The 17,438-nt window shown below is 41.6% G+C and overlaps 1 pseudogene; it reads left to right on the plus strand.

Annotated features, from left to right (window-relative positions):
- Positions 1 to 1,403: 1,403 nt before the first annotated feature.
- On the plus strand, positions 1,404 to 10,285 carry LOC123583811 (annotated as a pseudogene).
- The last annotated feature ends 7,153 nt before the right edge of the window (positions 10,286 to 17,438 follow it).

Raw genomic sequence — 17,438 nt, forward strand, 5'->3', positions numbered from 1 at the left:
TGATACATGCTGGAGTGAATTAGTCATATTTTATTGAGGGTTTTTGCATTAATATATCTGAGAGATATTGATCTGTAGTTTTCCTATAATGTCTTTGTCTAGCTTTGGAGCCAGGGTAATACTAATCTCATAAACTGAGTGGGAAGTGTTTCCTTCTCCTCTGTTTTCTGGAGAAGCTTACATTAAATTTTATTACTTACTTCTTAAATGTTTGTTGTGATTTTTCAGTAGAGCCACCTGAGTATGCAGTTTTCCTTGTTGAAATGTTTCAAATCATAAATTCTATTTCTTCAATAAGGTATAGGGCTATTCAAAATATCTGTTTCTTCTTGAGTGAATTTTGGTAGTTTGTGTCTTCAAGGAATTTGTCTATTTTGTCTAGATATTTGAATTTATGGGCATAAGGTTGTTCATATATACTAATATTACACTATTATCTTTTTAGTGTTGTTCATACATAATACTATTACATTATTACCCTTTTAATATCTATAGTACACATAGTGGTGTTCCCTATGTCATTCTTGATATTAGTCATTGTTTTTTTCTCCTTTTTCTTGATCAGTGTGACTAAGTCTTATTGATTTTATTCATCTTTTAAAAGAAACAGCTTTTGATTTAATTTATTTTCTATTGTTTTCTGTTTTTCATTTCAATGATTTCACCTCTTTTTTCTGCTTGTTTTGCTTTTAGCTGCCTTTTCTAGTTTTTTAAGATGGACACCTAGAGGTCACTAATTTTATTTTTATTTTTTATGTTTATTTATTTTGAGAGAGAGAGAGAGAGAGAGATCATGCACTAGCAGGGAAGAGGCAGAGAGAGAGGGAGAGAGAAATCCCAAGCAGCCTCCACACTCATCACAGAGCCCAGTATGGGCTCTATGTCACAAGCCATGAGATCATGACCTGAGCTGAAAATCAAGAGTCAGATGCTTAACTGACTGAGCCATGCAGGTGCCCCTAGACCATTATGTATTTCTTCTTTATAATATAAGCCTTTGCTGCCATACATTTTTCTCAAAGCACTACTTTAAATACATCCCAGAAATATTTATATGTTGTGTTTTCATTTTCATTCAGCTCAAAGTATTTTCAGTTTCTTTTGTGATTTCCTATCTGACCCATGGGTTATTTGAGGTGTGTTGTTTAATTTCAAACTAGTTGCGGATTTTCTAGATAATCTTTTTATTACTGTTTTCTAGCTCAACTCCACCATTTTCAGAGAACTCTCTTCGTATGATTTAAATTCTCCGAAATGTGTTAAGATTTGTTTTATGGCCCAGCATATGGTCTATGTTGGTGAATGTTTCTTTTTTGACAGTTAAAAAAAATTATTTTTAAGTGATATGAGAAAGTCAGTGTGAGTTGCTCCAGAGCTGCCTTGTCTGAAGTTCATACCAGGCTACAGTTAGTCTGGAAAATTAACTTTATGGACTCTACAAGGTTCAGTACCCAAGGGGCCTGGAATTGTACCAAGCCCGGTGGTAGTTAAAGTAGGGAGCAAGTGCACTATTTATTTACGCCTAAGTAGGCAGTGGACCAGAAACTCAGCGTGACTGGCAGCTGGACCAGTTGTTTTGTTTGGAGGAAGTTGGAGCAAAATAGTAGAGGACAGCTTTGAAAAGGAGACAGACAGTTGATGTCACCATTTAGCACCAAACAGAGAGGATACTGTGGCCTCTCTACTGTCAAATCACAGGCAGTGCTTTCAGTTGGCAGGACTGAAACTGGTTTTGATGTAAAAGAATTACAGCTCCTGGGAAATACAGTTCTTGGGAAGCTGAGAAATGGTCTGATATGTGGGCTCCTTTTCTCAAGCGAGAGCAAAGAACAGCGAAAGAACATTATCATTTCCTACTTACAGTGATCTTTTATTTGTAACTCTGCATAATTAGAATACGTCAATGTCCCTGTATTACATAAACAGTGCTGTGGTATTTTAATCACTTAAGGAAGCAATAAGCATTCAGTAAGGAAACACACGGTAAGACAAAGAGCCTGGGATTTGGAGTCGGAAGACTAGGATTTCTACCTTCTTACTAGTGTTTGATCTTGTGCAAGATAGTTACTGTTGCCTAAACAATAACAACAGCCAGTTAACTAGTGTGAACCTCGTGACAGGCATTGTGCTTGGAGTATTTTCTGTGTGAGCCCCACAACAACCCTGGGAGAGGGGCATCCACATCATCACTAGATAATTTCAGATGAGGTTTCAGATGAGGAAAGTGAGCTTTAGAATGGGTAAGTGAGGGGCACCTGGGTGGCTCAGTCTGTTGAGCGTCCGACTTTGGCTCAGGTCATGATCTCACGGTTCCTGAGTTCAAGCTCGGCGTCAGGCTCTGTGCTCGGAGCTTGGAGCCTGGAGCCTACTTAGGATTCTATCTCTGTCTCTCTGCCCCTCCTCTGCTCATGCTCTGTCTCTCTCTTTCTCTCTCAAATATAAAATGAATCATAAAAAACAAAAAAAGAATGGGTGATTTGTCTGAGGGCACAAAGCTAGTGAGTTGTGAAGCAGGCATGGGATTGTAGGCAGTGAGTCCAGAACCTTTACTCCTAACTGTTTTTGCTAATATCACCGAATGTTTGGGGGTGGTTGTCAGGATTTTGGAATGAGGGTATAGGACCCTGGGAGTTGATCCACTGTACTTCCCACACACAGTGTAGCGCTCTCCTTTTTTTTTTTTTTTTTTTTTTTCCAGCTGCCTGGAAGATGAGTCTTGTCATTACGCTTCCTTCTCACAGAAGCCCAGAAACTTCATCTGTGTGCGGCTCTGACACTTTGGAGAATTAACCTCCCCAAGGTCGGGGCAGAGTGCTGACACCTCATCCGAGTGCTGAACCCAGGGTGATGCTGGAAGTTTCTCTGCTTGTTAGTTTTCCAATTATATTTCCTTAAGGAAAGGGAGTTGAGTCACAGTGATCTTACAATGACACAATACAGCTGCTCAAGGAAATCCTTGACTTTACTTTCCCTGCTTTAGGTGGATTTGGAAAGGAAATCATTTCATGGCACATTCAGAAAATGGTTAATGACTACCATTCAGGGACACTTATGTTTCAGGTTCAATAACCACATGATCTCTAATCTTTATAACATTCCTACATGGTTGGCTATATTAACTGGTTGGAATTATTAATTGCCCCATTTTATAAAAGAAGAAGCTGGGGATCTGGGAGGTTGGTCACAGTAGACAAGGCCATCCAGGTATCCAGGGCTAAAGAAAGGCAGGTTTCAAACTCAGCCCCACCTATTTCCAAAGCCCATGCTCTGGAGGTGCTAACACGTAACTGTGGCAACTAAGAACACCCTGTGAACAGCCTAAAGAGAAGCCAGGTGTCACCCAAGTTCATCCTGACAAATCACTACTAAATGTTACAAAGCCATGCGTGTAAGTAACTTTTCCCTTTATCTGGAGACTGGTGAATCAATTCCAAAATACTGGAAAATAAATGTAAATAAAATAAGGGCCTATCGTCCTTGACTTTCTCTGTGGGCCTAGCCAACACTAAAAGTGAGTATTTTCATCCCTATTAACATGACCTTAGTCATTTTGTGTGGGTGTTTTCCCTTTAAGTACTTCTTGCATTTCCCATTTGGCAAACCATCCTTTTAAAGCACCTCCTCTTCTAAGGGCTTTCTTTGTTTCTGAATCTCCCTTTAACAACCTCAACACCTTTTTGCCTTTCCAGATTTTAAAACCACCACCCAGTACCTTCGCCCTTGAACCTACATGCCACAAGAGCTCAGCAACATTAACACTAAAACCTTGGGAGATTTATGTGGCTGACCCTGGACTACAGTGGGCGAGTCACTGTATCCGATGATCCATGATCCGTCTTCAGGAAAGTGTCAAAACCTCAGGGTGTACATCTCTTTGCCACTTTGGACAATGGATTGCTAACCATACTTATCTTAAATAAGGCAATCTATGTACGTTTCTGTTTTATGATTTTGAATCGTATGTTCTAGGGGAAAAGGTACATTCCCAAAGGTAAATTTATGAGACTGAAGAAATAGGAAAGAACATTAGTGACTTTCTGAACTTCAGCTTAAAGCTGTTACACACAAACAGCTGTTTGGAAAGCAGGCTTTCCCTGAGTGCTGGCATGTGCCCGCCACCACGCTGGGCACCAGAGGCTCAGAAAGGGGGTGAGACTTGCTCAAAGATGACCAGAGACTCAAGGCGCCAGCTGAAACCAGCACCCGGCTCTGCTCACTCTCAGGTTCAGCTTCTCCTGTTTCCTTCCCTGCTGTTGATGCACCGTGTCAGCGTGTGTAGCCAGCGCTCCTGTCTCTCCACCCTCAGCTTCTCCTTTTATAAAATGGGGCCGTTAATTCCAACTAGTTAATATGTCCAACCATGTAGGATTATTATAAAGATTGGAGATCATGTGGTTACTGAGCCTGAAACATAAGTGTCCTTAAGTGGTGGTTATGAACTATTTTCCGTACGTGCCCATGAAATGATTTCCTTTCCAAGTCCACTTACAGCAAGAAGGAAACTAGAGAGGAGAACATGGAGGGCTTTTCAGTAGAACCTTGGTTTGTGAGCATAATTCATTCCAGAAACATGCTTGTGATCCAAAGCACATGTATATCAAACGGAATTTCAAGAACCATTGGCTCAGTTGTGATCATGTGATGTCTGGCGTCAGGTACTACTCGTATTGCAAGACATCGCTCATTTTTATCAAGTTAAAATTTATGAGAAATGTTTGTTCGTCTTGCGAAACACTCACAGAACAAGTTACTCACAATCCAAGGTGTTACTACTTCCCAAGGGTATTTGAAGAAATTTGAAGACACAGAGAAAAGGTAAAGGATTCATTCAAAGTCAAAAAAAAAAAAAAAATTGTTTTAGGCAGCAAACAGGCCAAAATTCTGGTTTGTATTCTGATTTGTATTCTTTCCACCTGCCATGCCACAACGCTGCTTCAAATTAGGTAACTATTATCTAAAAAAATATTTTTTTAATGTTTATTTATTTTTTGAGAGAAAGAGAGAGAGAGTGAGAGATGGAGCATGAGTAGGGGAGGGGCAGAGAGAGGGAGACACAGAATCTGAAGCAGGCTCTAGACTCTGAGCTGTCAGCATAGAGCCCGACGCGGGGCTCGAACTCACCAACTGCGAGATCATGACCTAAGCCTAAGTGAACGCTTAACCGACTGAGCCACCCAGGCTCCCCTAGGTGATTCTAATTATGTGGCTGAAGAAATAGAAATCTGCTTTGAAAAAACCCAGTATCGAAATAGAAATATTCATGTGTGTGATAAGGTGGGGGAGGAGGGAAGAGAGGACAGGGAGTGTGAATTATTTGCACTTTAAAAATACTTTTTCCTTATCGTGAGATTTCTTTTCATATAGATTGTTATAAAAATGCACCCCTTTCTCGAATGGAGTTAATAGTTTAAGTCCTCTCAACTTTCCCTCCTTACAGAGACTCTGTGATGCTTATTCACTGGTTTCTAAATAACTTTTTGTACAAACAAACAGAAACTACTGGCACCCTAGATACATTTCCCATGTCAACCATTGAATTCTCAGGCGTCTGTTGATCCAAAAGATCTAAACAGTTTCATAAGATCCTCTTGAAGCTGCATACATTCCAAGGATTGAGTGAAGATCATAGTTACGACCACAGGAGGAAATCCTATCATTGTGAGCAGCTTTCACAGGAACGGCTCATCAAGTATTAGCAGTGAGGTCCTGGAGGCATCGAAAACAAATCCACATGCAGGTCCTTATAAAAAATACACATTATTTAAGGGGCGCCTGGGTGGCGCAGTCGGTTAAGCGTCCGACTTCAGCCAGGTCACGATCTCACGGTCCGTGAGTTCAAGCCCCGCGTCAGGCTCTGGGCTGATGGCTCAGAGCCTGGAGCCTGTTTCTGATTCTGTGTCTCCCTCTCTCTCTGCCCCTCCCCCGTTCATGCTCTGTCTCTCTCTGTCCCCCAAAAAATAAATAAACGTTGAAAAAAAAATTAAAAAAAAATACACATTTAAATATTTCCCCCTGCATAATAGAAATCCTGCACCTCACACAGCAACATCTTTATTTTCCTACAGTATCATCTGACCTGATTTTCCTACAAAGAGCATGAACTCTGGAGCCAGACAGCCTGGGATCCATTCTAGTTCTGCTGTGAGCCGTCTGTCAGGAGTCAGGCAAGTTCCTTGATCTCATTATGCTTCATATGTGTCATCTGCAACACAGGAATTAGCTACCTTCCAAGTTGTTATGGGGGTTACAGGCATGCTATGTCCATATTAGCCTTTACTGTTATTATCACCATGCTAATAATAATCTACACACTATTTTCTGTTCAGGTGGGAATTTCATTTACTACTAAAATGTATTCCAGGAGCACCTGGGTGGCTCAGTCGGTTAAGCGTCCAACTTTGGCTCAGGTCATGATCTCACAGTTCATGAGTTGCAGCCCCGCATCAGGCACTGCTGTCAGCCCAGAGACCGTTTGGGATCCTCTGTCCCTTTCTCTCTCTGCCCCTACCCCACTTGTGCTCTCTCTCTCTCAAAAATAAATAAACATTAAAAAAAAAACACAGGGGCGCCTGGGTGGCGCAGTCGGTTAAGCGTCCGACTTCAGCCAGGTCACGATCTCGCGGTCCGTGAGTTCGAGCCCCGCGTCGGGCTCTGGGCTGATGGCTCAGAGCCTGGAGCCTGTTTCCGATTCTGTGTCTCCCTCTCTCTCTGCCCTTCCCCCATTCATGCTGTGTCTCTCTCTGTCCCAAAAATAAATAAACGTTGAAAAAAAAAAATTAAAAAAAAAAAAAAACACAAAGGGTAAATCTTAAATAAAACATATTCCATACTCACTGAGAGCACATGTAAATTTATAGATTCATTCAACACCTACCAGTCAAGGAAGAATATCCTTTTAGTCACTCAGAGGCCTAAGCAACACTTGTAGGGTTCTTCTCGGGAAGCCAGTGCTTCTCACTGGGAGAGCAGCCGTGTTTCCACCACAAGGCGCTGCCGCTGGATGGAAGGTCTCCAAGGAAGGAGGCAGGGTATGATGGAGGGCCAATCAGACCCAGGTTCAAACCTGGGTTCTACCCTTTTTTTTTTTTTTTTTTTTTTTTGCTGTGTGAAACCAGGAAAATTACTTCTTGTATTAGTCTGGGACTTTTTTTTCTTCTTTCAGTTTCTTTTTTTTAATTAAATTTTTTGAGGTAATTGCTGATTCCCATGTAGCTGTAGAGATTCTGTAAACTGTCTCCCCAGTTTCCCCCAGTGGTAACATCTTGCCAAATTATGGTTCAGCATCACAGCGGGATATGCAGGTTGATGAAGTCAACCTACAGAACAGTTCTATCACCACAGCATCCCTCATATTGCCCTTCATCCCCCTCTCTGACCCCTGCTTGGGAGTAAGTTCTGTGGGCATAGGTGGGTAAATAAATACCCAGAGACGACATGGTTGGACTGCACAGCAAATGTCTGTTTAACCTCCTAAGGCACTGCCATATGGCTTTTCAAAATGGCTGTGCCATTCTGCACGCTCTCCAGCAAAATGCGAGAGTCCCAGGTGCTCTACGTCTCTGCAAGTGTTTGGCGCCATCAGTCTTTTCTTTGTTTTTAAATTGTGCTGAGAGGCACATAACATAAAATTTACTGTCTTTATCATGTTCAGTGGACAGTTGAGTGGAACTGAGTGCTTTCCTGTTGTTCTGCCACCATTACCACCAACTTAGAGCTCTTTTCATCTTGTAAAATGGAAACTGTACCCAGGGTACAATAACTTCCCCTTCCCCCCACCCCAGCCCCTGGCGATTGTCATTCTACTTCCTGTCTCTATGGTTTTCACTACTCTAGGTACCTTTCATATTTTAGCAATTGTGAGCAATGCTGCTATTGATACAGATGCACAAATATTTCTTCGAGACCCCGACTTCAATCTTGTGGGTATACCCAGAAGTGGGATTGCTGGATCATAGGGTAGTTCTATTTTTAATTTTTTGAGGAACTACCATACCGTTTGCCACAGCAGCTGCCCCATTTTACATTCTCACCAACAGTACACAAGGGTTCCAATTTCTCCACATCCTCACTAACATTCGTTATGTTCTTTTTTTTTATTTTCTTGATGGTAGTCATTCTAGTGGGTGTGGGGTGGCATCTCACTGTGGTTTTGATTTGTGGACTGGGATCTTAGTTGCCAACCATAGAAGCCGCTTCAGCTAGTTTAAGCAGAAAGGGGTTGATTAAGAGATATTAAATAGTTTGTAGCATCTCCAGGAAAGTCAGATAGTTAGGGCTCGGGGCTGCGTAGCTAGACCCCGGGGCTGCTGCTGGCGGTGCTACAGGTAGCGGGACACTACACGCAAGACTCTCCATCATTCAGACTACTGAAGACCAGACTCCTCTCTTCCATCCAAGCCAGAAAAGGGGATTCGGGACAGCACCGCTGCTTCATGCTGCTCTCTTTCCGACTGAGACTTGTGTGAGTCTGGTTGGGAGCATCTGTACCCCGGCTGCTAAGACGCTGGGAAAGGGAGTCTGAGTTTCTGCCTCCGAGAGTCCAGATTCCTAGTGAAGGAAATTATTCCAGCATAGGAAAAGTTTTCAAAGACAGCCACAAGGCATAAGAAATATATACTCTACTCCCCCACCCTGTTTATAAATAGGGATAGTCATAGCTACCTAACAGACTTGTTTTAAAGATGAACTGAGGTCCCCGAGGTAAAATGTGTAACACCATGTCTGGCACATGGCAGGTGCCAATCATGTTATCTTTCTCCTTTGTCTCAATAAAATGCAAGCTGTGAGTTACTTCCTGGGTGACATTAGGGTGTTATGTAGGCAGCTATAGGATATACTTTTAGGAACCTCAAAAGAGCTCTATGACTCCCTTAATGTCCTATCTAATATAAAGCTCCATGTTACTATTTTACTTAAGTTGTGATTCTTGAGAAAATGTAAATATCTGAAAAAGGAGGGCCATTAGGCTATAAATGATGTATTAATACAAGACCACCTCATATGTTGGAAAGAACACTCACCTGGGCATCAAGAGGTCTGAGCTCAAATCCCATCTCCTTGTAAATAACTGTGTGATCCTGAGCAACTGGTTACCCTTTCTCGGCTTTTCTCCTCTACTAGAAGGAGGGTGAGGTACCGAATCACCATCTAGTTCTTTGGAGCTATAAATGGAGGCTTTGGAGAGCAGGTTCTGATGTGGAGCAGAAAGTAGAAAGCAGATGGGACGCCTGGGTGGCTCAGTCGGTTAAGTGTCCGACTTCAGCTCAGATCATGATTTTGTGGTTTGTGAGTTTGAGCCCCACGTCGGGCTCTGTGCTGACAGCTCAGAGCCTGCTTCGGATTCTGTGTCTCCCTCTCTCTCTGCCTTTCCCCTGCTCATGCTCTGTCTCTCAAAAATAAATAAACATTAAAAAAAATTTAAGGGGCACCTGGGTGGCTCAGTCGGTTGAGCGACCGACTTCGGCTCAGGCCATGAATGGTTTGTGAGTTTGAGCCCCGCGTTGGGCTCTGTGCTGACAGCTTACTCAGAGCCTGGAGCCTGCTTCTGATTCTCTGTCTCCCTGTCTCTCTATGCCCCTCCCCCACTCATGCTCTGTCTCTGTCTCAGAAATAAATAAACATAAAAAACAAAAAGAGTAAGCAGAAATGTCTGTGCCCTTGAAGGATTCGAACTCCTGGGGGAAAAAAAGGACACCAAAGGACCTCAGAATGATGAGGGAGGGGGTGCTCTTTCCAGTGCCTCTGTGGCTCCTGCCTACCGAAAGTCACCAACCGTCTTTCAAAATAAGAAAAGGGTCCTGCTTGGAGGACCTGGCAAGGAGAATCTCCCATGATACTACAGAAACTAGTGTGGGCTTCAAGATACCCAAGGAGGCCATCGAGGGCACCTCTATTGACAAGAAATGCCCCTTTCCTGGTAATGTCTCCATCTGAGGGTGGATTCTGTCTGGTGTGGTGACCAGGATGAAGATGCATAGGACCACTGTCACCCCCTGAAACTGTCTCCACTACATCAGAAAGTACAATCACTTTGAGAAACGCCACAAGAACATGTCCATGCACCTGTTCCCCTGCTTCAGGATGTCCAGATCAGCGACATCGTCACAGTGGGCGAGTGCCCACCCCTGAGCACGACTGTGCGCTTCAACGTGCTCAAAGTCACGAAGGCCACTGGCACCAAGAAGAAGTTCCAGAAGTTTTGAAACTTGACATCTGCCCCACACCCCTAAAGAAATAGTTATTTTCTCAGTCAAAAAAAAAAAAAAAAAAAAAAAAAAAAAAAGAAGAAAGAAAGAGAGAAAGAAAGAAAAAAGATTTTGTGGATTACTTAATTATCTTCAAATTCTGTCCTTATGGGCAGGGCAGACGTGGAGCCACCCTGCTAACTGGACGGTTCTATATTCCATTCCTTTGTTTTATAATCTACGTCACTGTTACCTTTGATCTACCATGAGTGCCACAGGTTCATTTTGCCTAAGTGTGACAGAAATAGTCTAAAAATATGCTTTCTGGTACATAGCAGGTACCTAACTAAAATTTGTTGAATAAAAATGCCATTTCTGGCACTTAGAAATGGGCTTTAGTGCATTGGTCAGTCACTGCTATTCCATGTCCCAAACTTAGTCTGAAGAAGAATGTTCAGAAATTATAAAAATGGGTACATCATGTGAATCTAATTGGGAACACTGGTTTTTCAAACAAAAATCCCACAAGTCAGGTATAAATTGATGGGAAAAAGATTCTTTGTCGCTGTTTGTACTCAATGATAATGATGGAATGACAGTAATGGAGATTAATTGATTACTTATTGAGTAACTGTTTCCTATAACATACTGTAGATGCAAAGCTGAATTAATGTACAGTCCTTGTTCTCAGGCATTAATTCCAGAGGAAAAGATAGAAATATCAATAATTGGAATATAGTATGGTAAGCCTTAACGAAAGCAAGTATGAAGTGTAGTACTATATTATTTTAAAGTACTGTAAAACCTTGGTTTGCAAGCATAATTCGTTCTGGAAACATGCTTGTAATCCAAAGCATATCAAAGTGAGTTTCCCCATAAGAAATAATGGAAGCCCAGATGATTTGTTCCACAACCCAAAGATATTCATATAAAAACGATACAGTACTGTAATACAATACAAAATAATAAAGAAAATACAAAATATAAAGAAAAACAAATTAACCTGTACTTACTTTTGAAAACCTTCATGGCTGGTGTGAGGGAGACAAGAGAGAGGAGGGTTATTGTGTAGGGTGCCTTTCACTATAACTAATGGAATCACTGCTATCTATTGGCTCAGTGGAATCTTTTTCTGCATGGGGGCCATTGTATACACTTGCACGGATGTTGACTACAGTAAATTATTAATAAACTCTGTCATATTCTGTACTTAATGTAACTGGCAATAAGGCAGCAGAGGAAAGGACCTATATCTGCAGGCAGGCTGACCTAGAATGAAGCAAAGCATTCCTAAGCTTACTCTTGTATGGAAAAGCAAAGGACCGTCCATAGGTGCTTTGAAGTGACAAAAATACACTAATGGCTGTTGTGGGCACCTTCCAACATTCTGAAAAATCACTGATTTCTACAAACATCATGGCCTGAGACCTAGCATCCGACACGGGAGACGATCACCCACAATCCTGCAGCAAGTGAGACAGAGAGAGACCCATTGGCTCAGTTGTGATCACGTGACATTCGGCGTCCCATATTGTTTTGTATGGCAAGACATCGCTGGTTTATCAATTTAAAATGTGTTAGAAATGTTTGCCTGTCTTGCAGAACACCTGCAGAACAAATTACTCACAATCCAAGGTTTTACTGTGTTTGCATTTTGGAGAATTATATATGGAAAAGTGTAGAAAAGGCAACAATTTTTTAAAAAGTCTTCGTTTTCTGTGTTCTAGTGATTCCTACCATTACTATCTTAAGATCAAGTAGAGAGTTTGATAAAGGAGAGTGTGTATGTGTAAATCTAACACACACACACACACACACACACACAGTTTCAAGTTGGGAAGATAAGATTTAACTTTTAAAATAATGGGAACTACAGTATGTTTGATAAATATGAAGACTAATAAGGTGGCATTGGCAAATAATCTTCAACTTGTCTCAAAAAGAAAATTGGAACTATCTTTAAGACCCAGGTCAAATGCCACATTATACAAAAAGTCTTAAATGCCAGTTTATTTTTTGACAGAGAGAGGGAGAGAGAGAGAGAGAGAGAGAGAGAGAGAGAACGAGGATCTGAAACAGGCTCTGCGCTGACAGCAGAGAGCCAGATGTGGGGCTCAAACTCACGAACCACGAGATCATGATCTGAGCCAAGGTCAAACACTTAACCAACTGAGCCACCCAGGCGCCCCTACACAAAAACTTTAACAGATCCTCCAGCTGGAACCAATCTCTCTCCACCATGTTGCCAGTCTGCCCGGTGTTAGAGCTCTTTTGCCTATGACCATCTCAAATTAGACCGTGCGCCCACTGAGAGCATGGACTTTGTTTTGTTCATGTTTGTATCCCTCCAAGTACAGTGCGACACTCACAGTAGGTGATTGATAGGCATATGCTGAATTAAATTGAATGTTGGAAGCCTCTCTCAAAGAAGGGTATGCTATAATACTGGAAGCCAGAATCCACATGCATTTTCAAAGGCTGGGAAGAGTTTAAGCTAACCATGTGAATTTATGGAACCACAATGAGAAAGTAGAATGTTAGTGTCTTTTGGCTAATCATAATTGATTAGATGACATTTTATTAATTTTAAGATATATGTCAAGAATATTAATTTATTGTTGCTTTACCAGATACTGAAAGTTTCTGCTCTAAGTTGCGCTTGTTAAAATGTAGCCATATAGAAATACCGAGAATTATATGGTAATACAAGGAAAAAGTAATTTGCAGAAGAGAGAATTCACTTAGCATTAGTTGCAGATAACTATCACATGAGCCTTTTTTATTAAATCTTCCTAAAAGCACTGCCTAAAGGGCCACAGTAGAATGGAGATAAAGCAATTATACCTCCTTTTGGTGCCTCTATAATTCTAACTTTACAGATACTAGAAAATTAGTTAAGGGAAAGTGACACATATAATTTATTAGGTGACACTCCTGGTATTTGCATTGTTTAGATAGCATGTTAGTCCCTCTTTGGGGGATTATATGTGAAGTGTTCCCTCCATAACAGTCTAGGTCAAATATTGCCCCTAGATGTATTATATGCCTATTTAATGTCTTTTGGCTCCAAAGTAACCCTTCTATATATTCTGTTCTGTTATGCGGGGGCCGCAATTCTGCAAACGATATTTTCAGAATCCATTCCAGTAAGGTTGGACCAACTGGAGACACAAGGAGGAGGATGGAGAGTGGAAAATGAAAAAAAAAAAAACCTTCTTTCCATTTCTCTGGCTCTTCCTTATCTCCCTAGCTTCAACTTCTTTTGCCCTTTCCAGAACCCGAATTATTCCACACCTTCAGAGGTACCAGCATCAGCCCGGCAGCTCCTCTTCTCGAGGTAGGAGCCCCAACTTCCTGGAACCCTTCCTCTGAGCTCCTGATGAGCCTGTGGCAGCCGGGCAGCAGCCCCTCCACAGAGGTCAGAGCGCCAGTCTTGTGGGTCTTCTCCTCTGAGTCGCCAGGTTCTAGTGATCCCAAACTGGCCCCTTTCGTTCCTCCAGCCCTTATTGGTAGTAATTGCTTCCTGCAGTGGTTGTTCCTGGTTCCCTTCGTGTCCCATTTCTGCTTTCTCAATCCTCCAACAAGTCCACGTATTAATTCTCTAGTAAAATGGTTAGTGTTGTTTTTTTTTCTATTTTTTAAAAATGTTTATTCATTTTTAAGAGAGACAGAGAAGCAGAGCACAAGCAGGGGAGGGGCAGAGAGAGAGGGAGACACAGAGTCCGAAGCAGGCTCCAGGCTCTGAGCTGTCAGCACAGCGCCCAACGTGGGGATTGAAGTCATGAACCCTGAGATCATGGCCTGAGCCGAAGTCAGATGCTTAACTGACTGAGCCACCCAGGCGCCCCTAGTGTTGTTTCTTGTTTTGTTGCCTAGACTCTGACTGATACATTTAGGCTCAATATTTTTAAATGATCCACTCCCAATACTGTCCTGTCTTCCAGAAAATTGGAAGGTATTTGCAATGTATCTGCATTTTACAGGAGCAAGACTCTTAAGAGTCAAAGAAAAATTTATTAGTTATACATGAGTGAGTTACTGCATCACTGACTCATAATGTTCGTTCTAGTGTCATTCAATACAACAAATGTTTACTACCTACATACTGTATGTCAGGAACTGTTAGGTGCTGGGGATGCGAATCTAAGTGTTACTGTTCCTTAGCCTTAAGAGAGAAAGGGATTCCCGGGCACTTGGGTGGCTGAGTTGGTTGAGCGTCCAAGTCTTGATTTTGGCTCAGGTCATGATCCCAGGATCATAGGATCGAGCTCCATGCTGGGCTCTGTGCCGGGCACGGTACCTGCTTGAGATCCTCTCTCTCCCTCTCTCCCTCTGCCCCTCTCTCCCACTCTCGCTTTCCCTCTCTAAAATAAATTGTAAACAATTTTAAAAAACGAGAGAAAAGAATTCCTACTTATTATATGTAATAGGAGCTTTAATAAAGGATGCACAAGAGGTTGTGGGATCCTGGAGAAGACTTTGTACTGCGCTTTAAGAAATTTAAGTGGATGCTGGTATTCACCGTGGGTTGTCAGAAACCATAAACAGAAATATATATTTGAAAGCTTGATATAGTCAGTGGTTTATATGGAGCAGTTACACGTCAAATGGTTGGGTTGCTCTGGCAGGTGCTGAAGGACTCAGATCACTGGATTCCTATGTCCCGTAGTTATCACAAATAATCACAGTGAAGTAACTAATCCAGGAAGATTAGATTTGAGAAAAAAGACCAGGATGAAGTCATATATCTAAAGTTAAATGTTATATGCATGGATAGATTTAATTTAGATTCAGAGTGTGCTAAATCTTAAACTTACCAAAATTACCGAGGGAAGAACTTGTGGGTGAGAATCGTAATGATTTAATGAACTATTTCACTCACACATGGGGAGTGGCTTGGGTGTTTTTTTTTTAAGCTTCGCCACGTGATGGTTTATAACTACACAGGACATCTGTTGCTTTTACCAGCTCAGCATCCATTTGCCCTTTCATTAAAAGCCCAGTATCTATTCCTTCTTCTGCTTTGGGTATCTGTCTCAACGTGACTGTTGTTGTTCAAGGCCCCTCACCCTCCATGGCCAAGCAGGTTCTCTCTTCCCTTCGAACCTCAATCTTGCCTGAACGGACACTGCCGAAATGGATTTCTCCTGAGGCCCCAAGGGGCCGTTCACTGGCTCCTGCAGCCGGGTGTTCTCTGAGCCCAGTTCTACAGTTTTTTCTTCATAACAACCAAAGGAGAGCAGAGGAACCCTGATACAGGAGCTTAACTCTCAATTATGTTGATTTCAGATGCAGTTTCCTCTGACTAGAATACTCTTTACCTCCCATCGTTACATTTCCAAATACTATATTTCCTTCAGAGATATGGATTGAAATGCATGCTCTTGTTGGTAGTTCCTCCTTTCTGACTTGCAGTATTTTGACTTGTGACTATACTGAAACTTACCCTTTCAACTGTAAATGGACTTTTGGGTTACTTCCAGTTTGGGGCAACAATGGATAATGTTGCTAGGAACAGTCATATAGCTTTTTGGTAAACACGTTTTTGAGGTGTACCCCTAGGATTGGAAATGCTGGGTTCTGAGCTTACGTGCCTGTTCAGCTTTAGTTTTTCCAAGTGATTGTACCAGTTTGCACTCCTACAAGCAGTACGTGAGTCCCTGTTGTTCCACACCCTCGTCAACACTTCATATTGTCTTCTTTCATTTTAGTCATTCTAGTGTGTGATAGCATTTAGTCATTCATGTGTGATAGTATTGTGCTGTGGTCTGATTTGGTAGTGGCGTTATTGTTTTCATTTGTATTTCTCTGGTAACTGATGACTTTGAATACCTCTTAAAGTGTTTCCTGACCCCTTGGATACGCTTTTTCTGTTTGGCTTTATTTAGATACACTTAAAGAATAATAAAATGTACAAAAAATGTGCAAAGTGTACAAATTGTATTTGAAGTGTACAAATAAATGATTTTAATAAGTTTACAGTTGTGCAGCTATCATCAGGGTCTAATTTTAGAACATTCCCATCATCTCAGAAAGAAACCTCATGCTCACTCACAGTCACTCTGTATTCTGAACCCCTGCCCTGTGCACCTGCCCCTAATCTACCTTCTGTCTCCATAGATTTATCTTTCCTGGGCATTTCATAGAAGTGGAATCATTACAATATGTGATCTTTTGTGACTCGTTTCTTTTTCTTTCTTTTCTTTTAATGTTTATTTTTTGAGAGGAGAGAGAGCATGAGTGGGGGAAGGGCATATAGAGAGGGAGACACAGAATCTGAAGCAGGCTCCAGGCTCTGAGCTGTTAGCACAGAGCCCGATGCGGGGCTTGAACTCATGGACTGCGAGATGATGACCTGAGCCAAAGTCAGACACTCAACCAACTGAGCTGCCCAGGCACCCCCTGTGACTAGTTTCTTGTACTTAACATGTTCTTGAGGTTCATCTGCATTGTAGCATGTATCAGCATGTTGTTCCTTTTCATTGCTGAATTGTATTTCATTGCATGGATAGAACATATTTTGTTTACCCTTTTCCCAGTTGGTGAATATTTGGGTTGCTTCCACTTTTTGGCTGTTATGAATTCAGTTTTGGGCATTTGCATACAAGTTTTTATGTGCACATTTTCTCTTGGGAAGATACCTCAGAGTGGAATTGCTGGGTCACGTGGCAAATCCATGCTTAACATTTTTAAGGAATTGCCAAACTGTTTTCCAAAGTGCTGCACCATTTTACATTGCCACTAGCAGTATAAACGCCTTGGCTTGTCCACAATCTCACCAATATTTGTTTTTGTCTGTCCTTTTCATTTTAGCCATTTTGGTGGTTTGTAAAAGTACTGCATTGTTGTTTTAATTTGTATTCATCTGACCACCAAGGAAGTTGGATACATTTCCGTATATTTATTGACTACTTGGATGTTACCTTTGGTAGAGTGCTTGTTCAAAATCTTTTGTCCATTCTTCTGTTGTGTTGTCTGCCTTTTTTGTTTTTAAAGATTTTTTAAGTAATCTCTACACCCAGTGTGGGGCTTGAACTCCCAACCCTGAGATCAAGGGTCATGGGCTCTATGGACTCAGCCAGACAGGTGCCCCTATCTGCCTTTTTCTTAACGATTTGTGGAAGTTCTTTGGGTCTTCTGGGTAGGTCTTTTGTGGGTATATGTAATGCAAGTCTCTTTTCCATTTTGTGGCTTGTCTTTTCCTTCTTGTAAAGGTGTCCTTAGATGAACAGAGTATTTTAATTAAGTCTATTT

This window comes from Leopardus geoffroyi, chromosome B3 (genome assembly GCF_018350155.1).
Source record: "Leopardus geoffroyi isolate Oge1 chromosome B3, O.geoffroyi_Oge1_pat1.0, whole genome shotgun sequence".
In the NCBI taxonomy this organism is placed as follows: Eukaryota; Metazoa; Chordata; class Mammalia; order Carnivora; family Felidae; genus Leopardus; species Leopardus geoffroyi.